General features: G+C 38.2%; 1 protein-coding gene across 1 annotated transcript in view; it reads left to right on the forward strand.

Annotated features, from left to right (window-relative positions):
* The window catches only part of LOC140479474 (interleukin-11 receptor subunit alpha-like), an 86124-nt gene extending 79290 nt beyond the window's left edge, over positions 1 to 6834 (forward strand). Inside the window, exon 12 of the mRNA XM_072573311.1 lies at positions 507 to 6834. The gene's annotated coding sequence lies outside the window, so the exon portion shown is untranslated. The remainder of the gene's footprint in view (positions 1 to 506) is intronic.
* The last annotated feature ends 11098 nt before the right edge of the window (positions 6835 to 17932 follow it).

A 17932-nucleotide genomic window follows, 5' to 3' on the forward strand; every position in this document is an offset into this window, starting at 1 on the left:
CCCAGCTTATTCTCAATGGTTGATGAGGTATACTAATAGTCAGGCATCAAAATCTTGTAGTTTTCAAATTTGACATGTTGATAAATGACTTGGAGAAAGTTACCACTTGCCTTCATTTCTTCACTGCCATCCCTCCTTACCCAGAAAAACAGATGAAATGATATGGAAGATGAAGAATGGTACAGAAGAACACTTGAGGGTGGATTTGAGGTTGTCACTCAGTTACTTCAGTCTTTTGAATGTTATTTGATTGCTTTTGGGGAGAAGAGTGGAATTTTCTACAGTTCATTTCATGTAAAGTTATTATGATTAATTTAGTTTTGCCTTCCCAAAAAGAATGTATGAACAATGAGAGGAAGGCTACAGTATGTGGATGTTATGCCAGGGTAGGCCAAATTGACTAGATAATCTTCATCATTTTCCTTTGTATTACTGATTTTAATGTGACATTGAAGTTTATGATTACCATTGGCCATTTTATCACTAAAGGTGATTTCTGTTTACAGCTCAGCATACGTATTGTTGAGGGAGAATTCTGGCTACTGTATCACATGGAGAACCTCTTCACTATTGTACAGTTCTTCAACTAACTGAAAAACATTGAAGAAATTGATCACTGGGCTTTAAATTGAAGGAAATGTCCAGAATTGCCAACTAAATAATTACTAGATTTAACTGTTTAGTTATCTTGACGTGAGCTATTGTTGTACCATCCTTTTACTTCACAAAGCTGTTTAAACGGCTTGAAAGCCAATCTGTTTAGATTCCCACTGAGATTGCTATACTTGCCAAATATAATTATCCCTTGCGTTTCATTTGACTTTGTAGTCACTAATACTCTAAGGTTGTCACTGTGCTGTTGCAGATTTGAAGTAAAATCTTTTGATGCAGTTTTGTAACTCTAAGGGTTGCATAATGAGGAACGTGAAGAACCCAACAAGCAACCTACAGTTGTTTCTGCTATCAGACACGTTTATTCAACACTAATTGGCTATACAAGAATTTAGACCATTATTTGTAGAATGCGAACTTTCCTTACATGTATGGCTATAATGTGATTCTGGTCCCATTGGTTTAAACGGTGTTGCTATTATGTTATTTCTTATAACACGGGATCACATTATATCAGAGCAGATTGTATAAGGTCTCTGTTTTATGGGTCACACCAATAGGAATATCATGGTCAGTTCAGACGATGACACAAAGGCTAACTGCCGGGGGTGGGGGTGGGGGGGGAAGAAGGGAGGGCATGATATAATGGTTACAATATAGCTGTAAGTGCTATGGATCACTCGATCTTTATTGCTTTAGTGACCTACATGATATTGTTGCCACTTACAACAAGATTATACCAACAAGTAGAACTAAGTTGAGGAAACATTGTTTTTGAGTAGATATCTGAGCCTGTTTGGGACTTCTGTGCTTATCTTAAAGCACAGCCTTCAAGAAACTGAATTACTGAGACAGAATTTGGGGAGCAGGGTGCAAGAAGTGAAAAGACAAATAATTTATTGAAGGTCATTACTGAAGTATTGAATTGCTGTATTCAAGGCTGGTCACTTTAATCAAATGTTCACTCATATTGAACTAGTTACAAATGTAGTACAACATATTCCAATTCCTGTGAGAAGTGGTCTAAAAAAAGACAACATTTCTATGGTCTAATACTGGTCGAGATCAGGTGCAGAAATTTGGAATGGTTTCAGTGGCTTTAAAAATGTGATGAGTGAATTGAAAGTCGTGAATATCTTAAAAGCACATGGAGAAAGCAAATAATTTGGCATTGGTTTATTGATTCAAAGGTAGCATTTTAGAATTGGTTTAGGTTTTTTTCTTGTGGATAGTTGTGAAGAGTTAAGTCAAATACTACTTTGCAAAATTGTTACAGCACCAACCCCATCCCATCTGTGCCCCCTTTCGTAGGAGGAAGACACTTAGCCACTCGTTATGGCTGTACACATTTCCTTTTTGAATACCAAAACTGAATCTGCCCTGTCACAATCTCAGGCAATGCCTTCCTTATACCCCTGATACTCCCACTTGATGAAAGCTTTTCTCATGTTGCCATTTTCTCCTCTTCCATAACATTTAAATCTGTAATTCTAATTTTGATTCCACCAGCTGCCATGATGGGAGATTTGAACTCATGTCCCCAGAGCACTGTCCTCGCTCTGTAGTTTATTATTCAGTGGTTACTATTACATTACCATATGCACAGGTTGAAAGTAAGTCTACCAGATACCTTTAACAACAGGAACCAGTTATACGAATCACAGCATTTCACTTTTTTCTATATTCCCTCAAACAAAACATCTGCTTGACAAATAATGACTTCATAAAAAGAATTGTATCCATATAATGAATAAATACTATAATTTTGTTGGTTTAGATACTATATAAAATTGAATATCCCTTTGTGCCAAAGAGTTATTATAAATTATAAAACAAAACCAATGAAGCATAAAAAAATTTATGCCTTTATCATTTTGGTCAGCCTTTAATTCCAGATCGATTATCTTCGTTGCAAATATTGAATAAAGCTCCAAATTTAAAATTTGAGGGGACTGCACTATTGTTATTTACACACAGAGCGAGAGTGTCAGATATTGTAGTCTGAGATTTGGCTGACTTAACTGGAGGGGCATACATAAGCAACACTTAATGAAACTCTGCAGGTAGTTGGTGTGCGTTATACACAGACAATTGCTTAAATTTGAAACAAAGCATAAAGGGCTAAGTCAAGTGTGCAGTTGCGGTTCTTAAGTTTGAATAATGTATTTGCTGCATTCTTGATGCCTCAGTGACACCCAGTAGACTGATGATGCAAATACTTTCTGCAGTAGTTTGAAATGAACCCAGTGACATAAAATGGGGCTGTGTACACTGGAAGTGAATTTAGTTTTGTCTAAAAGTCCTAAAGTTGTGACTGCATCCTAGCCTAACCTTTGTCTCCAAAGCAGCGTTTGTCAGTCTCTGGCAGGCACTTGTGCAGGATAGGCTGCCAGACTCGCTGATGTTTCCAATGGTCCCTTTTTAGTTTCCCCTTGTATCACAACTGGTACCAGAAAAATACTACACACTGGCATCAGACTGTGATGTCTGTGTGTATAGACTCTTACTGATACTAAACCTTAGGCATACTGACAGGTGGTCGTTTAAGAAGCTTATTATGAATAATTTACAATCCATAATATAGCATGTTATTCATTTATTAAAATATTATTTAGAAAATCAAGTTTCTCTAAATGTCTGCAACCTCTTTGTAATTTTCAGTGTGAATTAATTACAAAGTATTTTACAACTTGTAAAAAAGTTAATATCACTTTTTTCTGAACTATGAATCTAGTACATGAATTGTACGTGTATTCAAATCTTCAAAATCCATCAGTTGCCTTATTTCTGAAGTACCAGAACACTGTCCATTTCATGCAGGGTGAGATTTGTCAGAGTATCCTTAAGTACTAATAACAGATATGCAATGTCAATCACTGCTGCAAGAAAAAACTGAGAAAATTGGTATCCAGTAAGTGATGTTGCGAATAATTTCTAACTCCAGAAATTGCTGTTCTCTAAGGCCCCTATACAAGCAGTGCTTTTCAGGTTAAGACTTCTAGCACTGGTGGATTACCATAGTTTACTGGAGCTAAAGAACATCAAATGCTGTTTTTCTGATTACATTGCAAACTTTAGGCTATGGCTGTTTTCCCTGGAGCATCAGAGGTTGAGGGATGACCTTAGCGATTTATGGAAATCATGAGAGGCATGGATAGGATAAATAGACAAAGTCTTTTCCCTGGGGTGGTATATGTGTGGAATGAGCTGCCAGAAGAAGTGGTGGAGGCTAGTATAATTGCAACATTTAAAAGGCATCTGGATGAGTATATGAATAGGAAGGGTTTGGAGGGATATGGGCCGTGTGCTGGCAAGTGGGACTAGATTGGGTTGTGATGTCTGGTCGGCATGGACGGGTTGGACTGAAGTGTCTGTTTCCGTGCTGTACGTCTCTGACTCTATGAAATGTAAATAGCTTAGATGTGATGGTCTATGACACCATTTTTTCATGGTTTTCATTTTCACATAGGTCACTTAATATTTAAAGGCAGCTTTTTCCACAGAACCATAATGCAAGATCTTTTAATTTAGGAAATTGCTGTGTCAAAGGTGACAATTTTGTGTAGCAATTTGGACAACATAATACAGATGTGACTGTTCAGGGACAGGTGGTACATGGGAATACCACCTGCAAACTGCCCTCTAAAATCACTCACCACCCCTTTTCCTAAATGTTGCTGGGTCAGGTTTTTAGAAGTCGCATTCTAACAGCACTGTGGTTGTACCAGATGCTCATAAAAGACAATTTTCTACTTTCTCAGGGACAATTAGGGATGGACAGCAAGTGCTGACCATACTAGGTTTACCAACATTTATGGTATAAAATAAAAACATTTAAGCTCTGTGATGCTTTTTTAAAATAATGCAGTTCAACCACAATACATTTACCCTTGAAAATAATATTTTAATTAATAACGTTTCTGCTGTTGTTGGGATAGACTAACAAAATTATGCTTGAAGCCAGACACCACCCTTAAAACTGGTTATGATAACAGGAAGAATTAATTATTAAGAATTACCACTGTGGTTCAGGCTTAAAATTAAGCTGGCTGAGTAATTTTCAATATTTTAAATTTAGACATAGCATTTTAAAATTAGTGGAAATTCAATTTTTTCTGGGTAATCCTATTTTCAACTGTATTAACCAAATAACACAAACACACCAGGGATTTTCTTAATGCAACTTTAAAAAAAAATGTTTTTACTGGTTCAAGGCACATTTTGCATTGAATGGGAACTTCCCAAGAACATTTAGATGACTAATTGTGCCCAATGCAGAAACTCAGGATGCTGATTTAGTTTGGCTGTGGTAGGCATGTCAAGGGACAGCTGGCTCACCACACTGAGCTCCCATCAACTTTTTAAGAGCTGACCACCAAGCTTGTTATCCAATTGCAAGCCTCAACATTGGTGTCCCTCTCAATGGCAGATTCTTGGTCTGAAAGACCATTAGGTTAGGCCTAATGTTTGGGGATCTAAAGATGAGAAGCTAAATTTCTTTTTTGCTTCGCTTAGGGGTCAGTGGGCTCAGAGGCAAGCACAGAGGGAAGGCTTATAGTGGCTATTGCTGTCTCAGATTCTCCTCACACCCAACCTGACAAGTCAATAAAACTTGCACTTTATCGGTCTCCTGGCCAACAAATAATCAGGCTGCTGGTGAGTTGAGATCCTTAAGTGCCAAACTGATATCCTTAAGTGGCGATAACTCAACTATCATTGGACTTTTGATTCTGGTGAGTCAAGGAAGTTGCCAATGTACTTTCTCACCCAGTGCTGGAATGGTGAGAAGTGGGTGTGCATCTCTCAAAGGACAACTTGCCCTTCTCAGTACCTTCAGGGAATGGAAAATTGCAGCCTCTTAAGTTTAATATAGTCAGAATTACATTTTTTTCAAGCATTAATAAGCTAAATGCTCTTTCCTTATTCTTTGTTCTTAAAAGGTGACATTTCTTAGATTAGAGGAAATTAAAAAATAAATAAATTTCCAGCTGATGTCATGCTGTAGAGTTGGCTGGTTGGGACTGTAATTAGAACTCTTGTGGTAAGTGAAGGCCTTGTTTTGATGATGATATCTGAAAAGGAAAGAATTTTGAGGGACAAGAGGAAGGATGGAGTTTTCTTCAAGGTATGAATAATTCTGTTTTTATGAAGGAGGATAGATAATCAGCAATTTCTGTCTCCGAGTTGAGTTGAATGTTGATTTATTAGTTGCCTTTTGCAAAAAGAATTGTCAAATCTCAATGTGATACCAACTCATATAGGCTTAACACATGGCGGTGATGGTTTACTCCTTACAAATGACAAAGTAACAGCTGTTCCTAGTATATAGTGTAATTTTGTCTGCAATAACTTTTGAAGTATTCATAGCTGATGGTCAAATTTGTCCTGTTTGTAGTTACTTCATTTAGGTAACTATGATGTTTAGTGAAGGCAGTATGGTATTTGCCAGTCACCAGGTTTAACTGCCAACCAGACTAAGTATTGTTTGGACCATCACATGTTTTAGTAGCAGTTTGGGGGAATTACCTAACCATTGTCTTTTTAGAAAGAGATTATATTCCCCCACCTGGAAAACAACTATCACTGGAGACTAGAGCTATTTGAGAAATTAAATTATTAATCTCTAATGTTGAATTTAGATTTTACAGTACCTTAAAAGTACAAGGAAATATTTCACTCAAATCAAAATGTAAAATTTAGTTTTATTCAGAATTGATAAATCTAACCTGTTTTGGAGTCTAACTTTGGTATTTGACTGGACTGTTTGGTACTTAAGTGAATATTCAGTGACTGTGTTGGGGATGCAGTAGCTTTGCTTCTGAGAAAGAGACCTTCATTAATTTAATTATCAATGCATTACATTTTTAGTAGTTCCCACAAAATTACTATGTACCAGCTTTATTCAACACATTATTGCATCTGTTACATTTTTAGTAAGCTATTAACTGGTTCCTGAAAACTGCCTCCCATATATTAAATGTGATTTTTCTTAAAGTAGAAAAACAATTATTGAAGTTTATTTTTACAAAAACTATTTTGAGTAAAGTTTATCACAAATCTTTCATTACAGGAAGTATTGTCAATTTAATTGCATTTGCAGGTTTTGTTAATGAAAACCAGAAAATGTTTTGTTTTTCACCGAATATTCTATTTTTGTTGTACTGCAATTGGAATATTCTTGTACCCAATTACATTTTGAAAATAAATATGGTTTTGAAATGATATTAAAGCTCTTTTTCACATTCAATTATACTTGTGCAGGCCAAAAATCAACAATTTTTTCATTGTAGAGAATTATAATGTTTAGAGATAGACACTGTGGCACATCATACTGGGTACATCTGGCTATTTAGATATCTCCTCCTCCCCCAATTCAGCAGAAATCATTTTATGGGGTGGGATGCAGGTGAGGGATCGGTTGGTGAAGGGGGCGGGGGGCTGGGGGGGAAAGGAGGAGGAAAGAGAAATATGTGATTCACATGCGGGAAATCAGAATTTAGCAGAAGCATTTGAAATCCGCCTAATTTTCACTGGAACATTATTCCACATTAAACAAAGGCCAAATAAGTTCTAAACTGTCAAGCCAATGACTACCTGTGTCCATGTTGAATTAAAAATGTTTAAAGTTTCAGTAAATGTGTCGATAAGTATTATCTGTTAGGCTTATGCAAAACATTAAGATATCATTTGACCAAGTTCAAAGGTTAATTGGCTGCTGCAAGGTAAGACAGGCTGCCTTTGTGGGGTTATGAATACAGATTAAATACTTGATAACATTTAAATATGTTGTATGGACAGGTTATATTCTTAAAACTTTATTTAATCTCAGCATGACTCTTTAACCAAGGGAAAAGTTGGGGAGATTGGTGAGAGTGGGGATGAAGGCCAGAGGGTCTAATATTTAACAAAGCAGCTGGGGTGAATCCCAGGAAATCCAAGTTGGGTAGTTTTTGTATGGCCTAACTCGGCAACTCTAGAAGAACAAGGCCACCAGTTCCTCCAAGTCCTACATTACCTGGACTTAGAACTATCTATCACCATTGTGTCACTGGGTCAAAATCCTGGAACTCCCTTTCGAACTATAACAATCCTATGGGTGTACCTACAGCAGATGGATTAAAGTTGTCAGGTAACCATGACCTTCTGGACAGTAATTAAGTGTAGGCAACACATATTAGCAATGTTCACATAGAATCCCTACAGGGTAGATGCAGGCCATCTGGCCGGTCAAGTCCACATCAACCCGCAACAGCATCTCATCTAGACCCACCTGTAATCTGCACTTCCCAAGGATAATCCACCTCGCCTGCAGACCCCTGGATACTATGGACAATTTAGCAGGGCCAATCCACCTAACCTACACATCCTTGGGAGGAAACAATGGCACCCAGAGGAAACCCACGCAGACAATGAGAATGTCTGTGGAGTTCGCACAGTCATCTAAGGATGGAATCGACCCTGGGCCCCCGGCCTTGAGGCAACAATACTAACCATGGAACCACTGTGCCTCATTTAAAAAAAAACTTGTTACGGCATGTACCAGGGAAAATTACCAAAAACTAGGTCAAGATAGGTTTTAAGGAGTGTCTTAGCATCATACAATGGTTAAAGTGAAGAAGAAAGCTAACCAACCCATCAGATGTGTATTGGCTCTGCACAAAAGCAATTCATATAGTTGCCTTTTTCTTTACATCTGTACTTTTCCCTTCAGAAGCTTAATTGAATTCCCTTTATAAAACTATTGTTGAACTGTCTCCATCCTATTTTTAATTCTAATCACTTGTGATTGAAAAATCTTTTAATGTTACCTTTGTTTTGCTATTTCCCTTTAAATGTATACTGATTCTCACAACCTATGCCAAAACTAAATGGATCTCTCTATTCGGTTTAGAACCAAAGGTTTAAACAACTCAATCAAATGTCTCCAAGATTTCTAATCTACCCTCATACCTGGTATGTCTTGTCCTCAGCACCATTCTTGTAAATCTTTTACACCATCTCTACAGATTTCACAGCCTTTCACTGAAGCCAAAATCAGTATTAAGTTTCATCTTAACACCATTGATTTTGCACTTTAAATTTCTAAAGGCCAGGATTTTGTGTGCCTTTCACTTTCTCAAACTTCTCCAACTACTTTCGTATATCTGTACTATTTCTGCATCCGGTTTAGAATTGTGGACTTCAGTTCATATTTTCTGTGCACATTCTTTCCACCAAACTAGGACTTCATACTTCTAATTAAATTTATTGTGCCATATTTGCCCATTTCACTCTTCTGTCAATGTCTTTCATTATCAAGCTTGCAATTGACAATATTTCCAAGTTATGTCATCTCCAAATTTTGACAGTGCTCTGTATTCTCATTAATATGGCATCACCTCGTGGTTTAGGAGTCTCAGACATCCGTTTTCAATATAGTTGTTTTCAGCTAAGCACTAGATTACTGCTGCAGTTCCATCAAATTTGAGTCATATGCTCAAGATTAGTTATGATTGTTTTTTAACATCATACTGAACATGTAAAAGGGACTTAATGTACGTAGAATGATCTTTAAGATTATATGAAAAACATTATTTTATAGGCGACTCAACTTAAGGTGTTCATTACTTCTCTTAAGGACTGAGGGGAGGAGGAGGAACTGGGGTGCATTGAGTTTTAAAGTGGCAGGAATATCGAGTGGTTAGCAAAGTATAAGGAACCTTAGGCTTCATGAATCAAATTACTGAATACAAAGCAGATGAGTCATCCTGATGATTAGAGGTCTAATAAAGCCACATGTCAAGATCTGGTCATCACATTTTTAGGAAGGGATATGAGAGGAGGCAGAAGAAATTTACCAGTATGGCTCTAGGGTGTGGGGAATTCTGATTGCTAGCAAAGGTTGGAAAAGCTAAGATTGATCTCCTTGATGAGAAGATATTAGAGATCTTATACGTAGGTAAATAAGGATAATTTCTTATTAAGAGGATGGGATAACGACTGGGGTGTTTAAGGATTTGGGCAAGAAATACATAAAAATTCTTCCTCCTTTATTGTGAAGCAAATGGTAGTGATCTAAAACTCACTACCCATGGGGGTGCAGAAAAGGAAACATGACTTCAAAAAGAAGTCATATGGGCACTGGGAAAGGCATAAACCTTCACACCTATGGAAACTTGACAGAGATCTGGAATTGACTGAGTAGATCTGGAATTAGAATAGAGTAAAAAGATCTTCAATGGTGAAAGTGACGAAAGCCCAGATCTTCTAGGCCATGATTGTTGGATACTAGAAGTATGCTAGATGATGAACCATGGGATCCCTCTGAAATCTCAGTGCATTCTCTCTTTGGGAATTGCTGAGGAAGCTTGAATCTCTCATGGGTATATCCAGTGTCTTTTTGGATCCTCTGAAAAATCTCCAACTCCTCTGATTTACTTGGAAACTTGTCAAAGAAGCATTAGACAGAAAATGTCAGTCCAACTTTGTGCTCCCTCCTCAAATTCCTGATTACAGCCCAACCTGAAATAACTCTAATATCCTATCCTAGTCCTACCTGACCCTGATACTCCAACCTCTTACATACTTGGCTTCTCTTGGTAGCATTTCAAAATAAACTTTTGAACTCTTTACTTGAATACTGCAGCTACAGTTGTAAAAAAAAGTGTCTGGCTTCTATACATTCTATGTGTTGCTACTTCTTAAGATTCATCTTTGTGAATTGTTATTGTCTTAAATTAATGTGGAATTTAATTATAATATGATCACCATCGCCAGTAAATCATTGACTGTAATATGGATCAAGCTTTCTTCATCTCAATTAGATGTCAAACTGATTCATCCCTAGTTGCTTCCACAGCGTATTGCTCCAGGAAACAATCATGAAGGCATTTTACAAACTCCATTTCCAAACAAACCTTGCCAACTTGATTGGTTCACTCAATATGAACATTAAAGTGTTCCCCTTCTATTTTACAGCATTAAAAACAACAACTGTTCAAATCCAACAAGCTACTCCCATTAGTGTTCTTTGATCCAAGATACTTTCGTATAAAATGTCCCTACGCCACCTTTAATTATTAGAGCCACAGTTCCTCCCTTTCAAATCCTGTTTTATCATTTTGAAGTGTTGCTTACCCTGAAGTATCTATTTCCTAAAACTAGAGGGCATAGGTTTAGGGTGAGAGGGGAAAAATTTAAAAAGGGACTGAACCTATATGTATGGAATGAGCTGCCAAAGGAAGTGGTTGAGGCTGGTACAATTCAACATTTAAAAGACATTGGGAAGGGAGTATATGAATTGGAAGGGATATGGGCCACGTGCTGGCAAATGGAACTAAATTAGAATAACTGGTTAGTATGGACGAGTTGGACTGAAGAGTCTGTTTCTGTGCTGTACACCTCTATGACTGAATGACCTTATCACGTCTCTAAAGGCAGGTAGATCTAAATCATTTATGTTTTTTTAAAACATAATCTTCAAATATGGATGCTACTGCTAAAATAGAAAGTTAGCCTAATGGCGATCATGTAACACATCTTGTTCACTAAAGATTCTGGATTAGTGGTGCTGGAAGAGCACAGCAGTTCAGGCAGCATCCAAGTAGCCTGAACTGCTGTGCTCTTCCAGCACCACTAATCCAGAATCTGGTTTCCAGCATCTGCAGTCATTGTTTTTACCTTGTTCACTAAAGAGTCTGGCCTACATAGAGATGTGGTTGATTTTGGCAGTAAATAAACAGACACCTAGGTAATAATATCCAGATCAAATCAACATACTGGAATCTAGATAATCAGGTTTAAGGGATTATCAAATTACATTCATTTCTCCAGTATTATCTTATAATACATTGAAACACAACCAGACAAATTAGTATTTTTCTTAAAACATGAAAGCTGCATATTGGTCAATAGAGAAACAGCAAAAAAAACTGAAAACCATTAATGTTACGACACTACCACTAGACAGGTGCATAAGGTGCATTAAGATTTTTAAGTCCATGCCAGACTTTTAATCATGTACAGGACAAAGTAAATAATCTAAAGCCAATTTGTCGGTGAACAAAATTTTGCTTAGAGAAAAGTGTATGTTTCTATGACAAGAAAAATCAAAACACTTCAACAGCTCTTGTTCATTTACATTTTGAGTGCCATGTTAAATCTTGAATTTTCAACATTGTTGTGTGTGAATCACAAATGCCTCTTAATACTCATCTTGTTGAGGCATCGCGTTACACCTGCCTGCTGGAGAGCTGGTGAAAGATTACAATAATCCTTCCAGAGAGTGTATTGAACCACGTGTGAATCGGGCAATGGGGAAGCCACTGGCATTGCTTTACTGGAATCAAGACCTTAGGCAGACAATCAGGTTGGTTATAAAAAAGTAGAAAGTTATCATGGGTAGGAGGGAATGTGGTAGAAACAGATCAGCCATGATCTCAATTGAATGGTGGAGCAGGTTCACAGGGCAGAGTGCCCTATTGCTGCTCCTAATCTGTACAGGTAGTTCTTCTATAATGCGATGGTTGCATTCTTGCACAATCCTGTGTTATAGCAAAATCCCACTTTAGAAACAGCACTTATTGTTGGCAACGTTACAGCCAACACGTTTTAAAAGTTCATGCTTTAGAAACAGTGTCCTCAGTCAATCGCATAAGGAAAGGTGACTTAGGGATAGTCAACATGGCTTTATGTGTGGGAAATAATGTCTCACAAACTTGATTGAGACTTTTGAAGAAATAAGAAGATTGAGGGCAGAGCAGTAGATGTGATCTATATGACTTCAGTAAGGCATTCGACAAGGATCCCCATGAAAAACCAGTTAGCAAGGTTAGATCTCACAGAATACAGGGAGAACTAGCCATTTGGATACAGAACGGGCTCAAAGGTAGAAGACAGAGGATAGTGGTGGAGGGTTGTTCATTAGACTGGAGGCCTGTGACTAGTAGAGTGTCACAAGGATCGGTGCTAGGTCCTCTACTTTTTGTCATTTATATAAATGATTTGAATGTGAGCGCAAGAGGTATGGTTAGTAAGTTTGCAGATAACACCAAAATTGGAGGAGTGGTGGACAGCAAAGAAGTTTAACTCAGATTACAACAGGATCTTGATCAGATGAGCCAAATGAGATGTGGCTGAGAAGTGGCAGATGGAGTTTAATTCAGATAAATGTGAGGTGCTGCATTTTTGGAAAGCAAATCTTAGCAGGACTTATACACTTAAGTGTAAGGTCCTAGGGAGTATTGCTGAACAAAGGGACCTTGGAGTGTAGGTTCAGAGCTCCTTGAAAGTGGAGTTGCAGGTAGATGGCATAGTGAAGGAGGTGTTTGGTATGCTTTCGTTTATTGGTCAGAGTATTGAGTACAGGAGTTGGGAGGTCATGTTGCGGCTGTACAGGATATTGGTCAGGCCACTGTTGGAATATTGTGTGCAATTGTGGTCGGAAAGATGTTGTGAAACTTGAAAGGATGTTGCCAGGGTTGGAGGATTTGAGCTATAGGGAGAGGCTGAACAAGCTGGGCTGTTTTCTCCGAGTGTCGGAGGCTGAGGGGTGACCTTATAGAGGTTTACAAAATGAGGGGCATGGATTGGATAAACAGACAAAGTCTTTAGTTCTGGATTCCCTGACCCCAGAGAGAGGACATAGGTCTCTTTTATATCTTTTCCCTCTCACCCTAAACCTAAGGGGCAACTTTTTTCACAGAGGGTGGCATGTGTATGGAATGAGCTGCCAGAGGAAGTGATGGAGGCTGGTACAATTTCAACATTTAAGAGGCATTTGGATAGGTATATGATTAGGAAGGGTTTGGTGGGATATGGGCTAGGTGCTGGCAGGTGGGACTGGATTGGGTTGGGATATCTAGTCGGCATGGACGGGTTGGACTGAAGGGTCTGTTTCCATGCTGTACATCTCTATGACTCTCAAAGAAACACACGTTATAGCAGAATGAATTGTATGTACAACAAAGCTAAGCAATGTGGGGAGATGACGGCACAGTAGATGAACAGTGGCCCAGAATTTAATTCAGGCTGAAGTGGAAAGGTAAGTGTTTTTAAGTACACCACCACCCCACTTTCAACCCCACCACCTCCCAGAGCAAAAGATTATTTTTTGTTTTACTTCCAATTGACTTACAGAAACCACACTATGCGCTCTGGCTGGAATCAGACAAGGCTTTAAAAACCCAAAGATAAAATGAAATATTGCAGTGTATTTTTTATTACTGCAGTAAAAGCTGCTAACTGGTATTGCTCCAGAGGATGCAGTCAGTCAATCTAAAGGCTAAATCTAATTTAAAAGGGAACAAGACTATTGTTCCTTCAAGGTCATGGAATCATGTAATTATACCACATAAGAGGCAGCTATTTAGGCTCATTGTGTCAATGCTGGCTCTTTCATACAGTATTCCAATTAGTTCAGTGCCACTGCTCCCTCCCTGAAGCCCTGCCAACTGTTGTTTTTGAAAGTATCCACACCACTTGAAACAGTGGATTTCATTTCATAACCTTTTATGAAAAATATTTCTCAACTCACCCTGTATTTGCCAATTATCACAATTCTGTTTTCTCTATTTAGAACCTCTTGTTAGTGAGAATAATGGGCATTTTTGATTAATATGTGGGAGAAACCCTTTGAAAAACTGAAACCCTGAAGTTGAAGTAGTGCAAACCCAAAGCACCTTCAAATGAGTCTAGTGCTGGTCAATCCTTGAAATTCTAATTGCCTTTCAACAATCAATTGTGTAATTATGAACTTAACTCAAAACAGACCAGATGTATAAATCCAAAAAAATTCAGTACTTCTAGGATAATATATTCCATAATTTTCTTCCAACTTATTTCATATAGAAAACACTAGATTTTAAAAATATACAGGGGAGAAAGCAAGAACTGCAGCTGTTAGAGATCAGTTGAGTGTGTGGTGCTGGAAAAGTACAGCAGGTCAGGCAGCATCTGAGGAGAATTGATGTTTATGCCTGACATTTATGCTGCCTGACCTACTATACTTTTGGAGTACCACCCCTTTGGTTTTAAAAATATACAGTATATAATTCCTATCCAATTGATGGTAGTTTAGTGAATTATAGTGAAGTAATGAGGGAACTTTGAAACTGACTCAGCAGGAATATAAATTGTCTAATCCCTCAAATTTAATCTCTGATTGGAGGCACACAACATAAAATTTTGCAAAGTGGATTAAATTATTCTTACCCACTTTAACATAACTATTTCCATTTGAAGTTAAATGAATGGGGCACATTAGCCTGCACGGAAACTGCAAAAATGGAAATCCATTAATATTACACTACATAGTTGCAGTATTAGGGGATAGAACATAGAACATTACAGCCAGGAACAGGCCTTTTGCCCCAGCAGCTCTGTACCAACCATGATGTCATTTTAAATTGATCCAAATGCCTACATGTGGTCTGTATCCCAACATTTCCCTTTTTGTTTATATTTCTGTCTAAGCATCCCTTAAAATAATGCTATCTTCTCTGCTTATAACACTGCCCCTGACAAAGTATTCCAAGTACCCACCACCATCTGTTTAAAAAGAACACTTTCCCTCACACATCTCCTTTAAACCCATACCTCCTAGTATTTGCCATTTCTATCCTGGCAAAAAAATTGATTATCCACTGTATCCATTCCTTTTATTTCTATCAGGTCATCCCTCGGCTTCCTATGCTGTAGTGAAAACAATTCATGTTTGTCTAAACTCTCCTTGTAGCCAATACCGCCTAATTCAGGCAACATCCTGATAAATAATAGCAAGCTTTGAGAAAGAAGATTTGTAGCTCAGGTTGAGATTCTGGATGTAAGTTAGCTCTCTGAGCTGGAAGGTTTGTTTTCAGATAGAGACACGCATGAGATTTCCAAGAAGCATGGTATTCCAACCAGAATCTATCAACAGCAGCTAATGAGCTTAAAAAGGCACTATACAGACAATAAGCAAAATGAATGTCGTTTACAAAATACCTTGCAAGAACTGTAACAAACAGGTAGAAAACTAGCCACCAGGATACATTATCAACAAGCCACAAAAAGACATGACCCACTATCAATGGTATCCTTACATACAGATGAGGAAGGACACCAATTTGACTGGGACAACACATCTATCCTAGGACAAGCCAAACAAAAGACACGCACGAGAATTCCTCGAGTTCCAGTTGGAATGCTTCCATCACCAAACATCTATTTGGACCCCATCTAGCACCCTCTGAGAAAAACAACAAGTGACATCAACCCAATGAAACCGAAACACAAACAGAAAGCAGGACATAACACCAACATTTCCCTGGAGGCAACTGATGTCACTTAGTATGGTGATGAAATGTCTGAAAATGAACCGTCCAGCTCAGCAAGCAAACTTACAGCCAGATAGACCTCTTTGCACCTTCTTCACAGCCTCCATATCCTTCCTACATAGTAGTGACCAGAACTGCACACAATACTTAGCCACTCAATGGCCTGATTGTTGAAGGTAAGCACGCCATACACTTTCTTCACCACTTCATCCACTCTTGTTCTCACTTTTAGGGAGCTACGGATTCCTCGGTAGAACAATACTGTTAAGTATCCAGCCATTTACTGTGTGCTTACATCTTACTTTTGATCTCCCAAAATGCCTCACCTCTCACTTGTCCAGATTAAATTCCACCTACCATTTCTCTGCCCAACTTTCTAACTGGCCTGTATCCTTTGATAACCTTCCTCAATTCCACTAACTTTTGTGTTGGCCTGCAAACTTATTAATCAAACCACTTACATTTTCATTTATGTATATTACAAACAGAGGTACCAGCACTGATCCTTGCAGAACACCATTGATCATAATCCTCCAATCATAAGAAAAACACCCTTCCACAACTATCTATGACTAATCCAATTTTGTATCCAACGTGCCAACTCACCATGGATGATATATGACAATGTTCTGGACCAGCCTACCATGAGGGACCTTGTCAAATGCTAGTCAATACCCACTATCCTACTTTTACTCAATTATCTTTGTTACTTCCTCAGAAAGCAAGTATGTTAGACAAGACCTTCCCCTGCATAAAGCCATACTAAGTCTATTCTTCTCTAAATGTGATTAAATCCTGTTCCTAAGAGTATTCTCCAATAATTTCCCTATCACTGGTGTATGGCTCACTAGTTTATAATTTCCTGGATTATCCCTGCTGCCCTTCCTAAGTGAACAACATTGGCTATTCTCAGTAGTCTTGGACGTCACCTGCAGCTGAAGTGGATACAGAGCTTTATGTCAAAGCTCCAGCAATCTCCTCCCTTGCCTTGCTCTGTCTCCTTATAAGTCCCCAGGATTCTAACTACCTTACTATTTCCAAAACATCCATAACCACCTTAATATTGATTTGCCCTAGAATATCAACATACCACTCCCTAATCTTATCATGCATGTCATTCTCCTTTGTGAATACCAATGCAAAATATTCATTAAGGATGACAGTCAGGACAGTAATGCCATTGAATGTCAATGGATGACAGACTTTTGATGGAGATGGTCAATAACTGGCTATTTAGTAGCAAGTAACATTCACAACACATCAATCTCATGTCTTAATATTATGCATATCTTGTTGTACATGAATGCAAAGTACTTCAGTTTCTGAGGAGTACTGAATTGTATTAATGTTGCAAACATGCCTACATTTAACATTGGAGAGAAAAATCATTGATAAAAACAATTGATGATGATTGGGCCGAGGAGACTGTCCGGAGCCTGAAATGATTGATTTTCCTTTTTTGCTAGGCTTTATTTCAGCTAGAGTTTTCCCTGGATTCTCAACAAGTCCAATTCTGATATAAGACCATAAGACATAGGAGTGGAAGTAAGGCCATTCGGCCCATCGAGTCCACTCCGCCATTCAATCATGGCTGATGCGCATTTCAGCTCCACTTGCCAGCGTATGACTCCTTGATGCCATCTATCATCAGATGGTGCATTGATAGATTAAATGCATATGACACATTAAAATTATAGGCTTCATAAAGAATCTTGCAAAACTTTACACACTCACCAGCCTTTAGCTGAATTGCTCTTGTTCATGAACCTTGACCAGGAAGCAGTGAAACATAGTTGAAGATTTTGAGGTCACTGAAGTTGGAATGCGGGTTGTTTCACATTGACAAGGTGTTGGGGTTGAGCTCACAGGCCAATAGCACAACAGAGACGTTGCAACCACGTTCAGTGTCAGAGCTGAGTTTCAAGACAGCCACAGATGGGAACCCATGATCTAAAGACAGAGACTGAATGACAAGTAAATAAAGCACAAAACCAGACACCTCTAGGCCCCATGTGTGTCGTTTTTAG

Source organism: Chiloscyllium punctatum, chromosome 1 (assembly GCF_047496795.1).
Source record: "Chiloscyllium punctatum isolate Juve2018m chromosome 1, sChiPun1.3, whole genome shotgun sequence".
NCBI classification, from domain to species: Eukaryota; Metazoa; Chordata; class Chondrichthyes; order Orectolobiformes; family Hemiscylliidae; genus Chiloscyllium; species Chiloscyllium punctatum.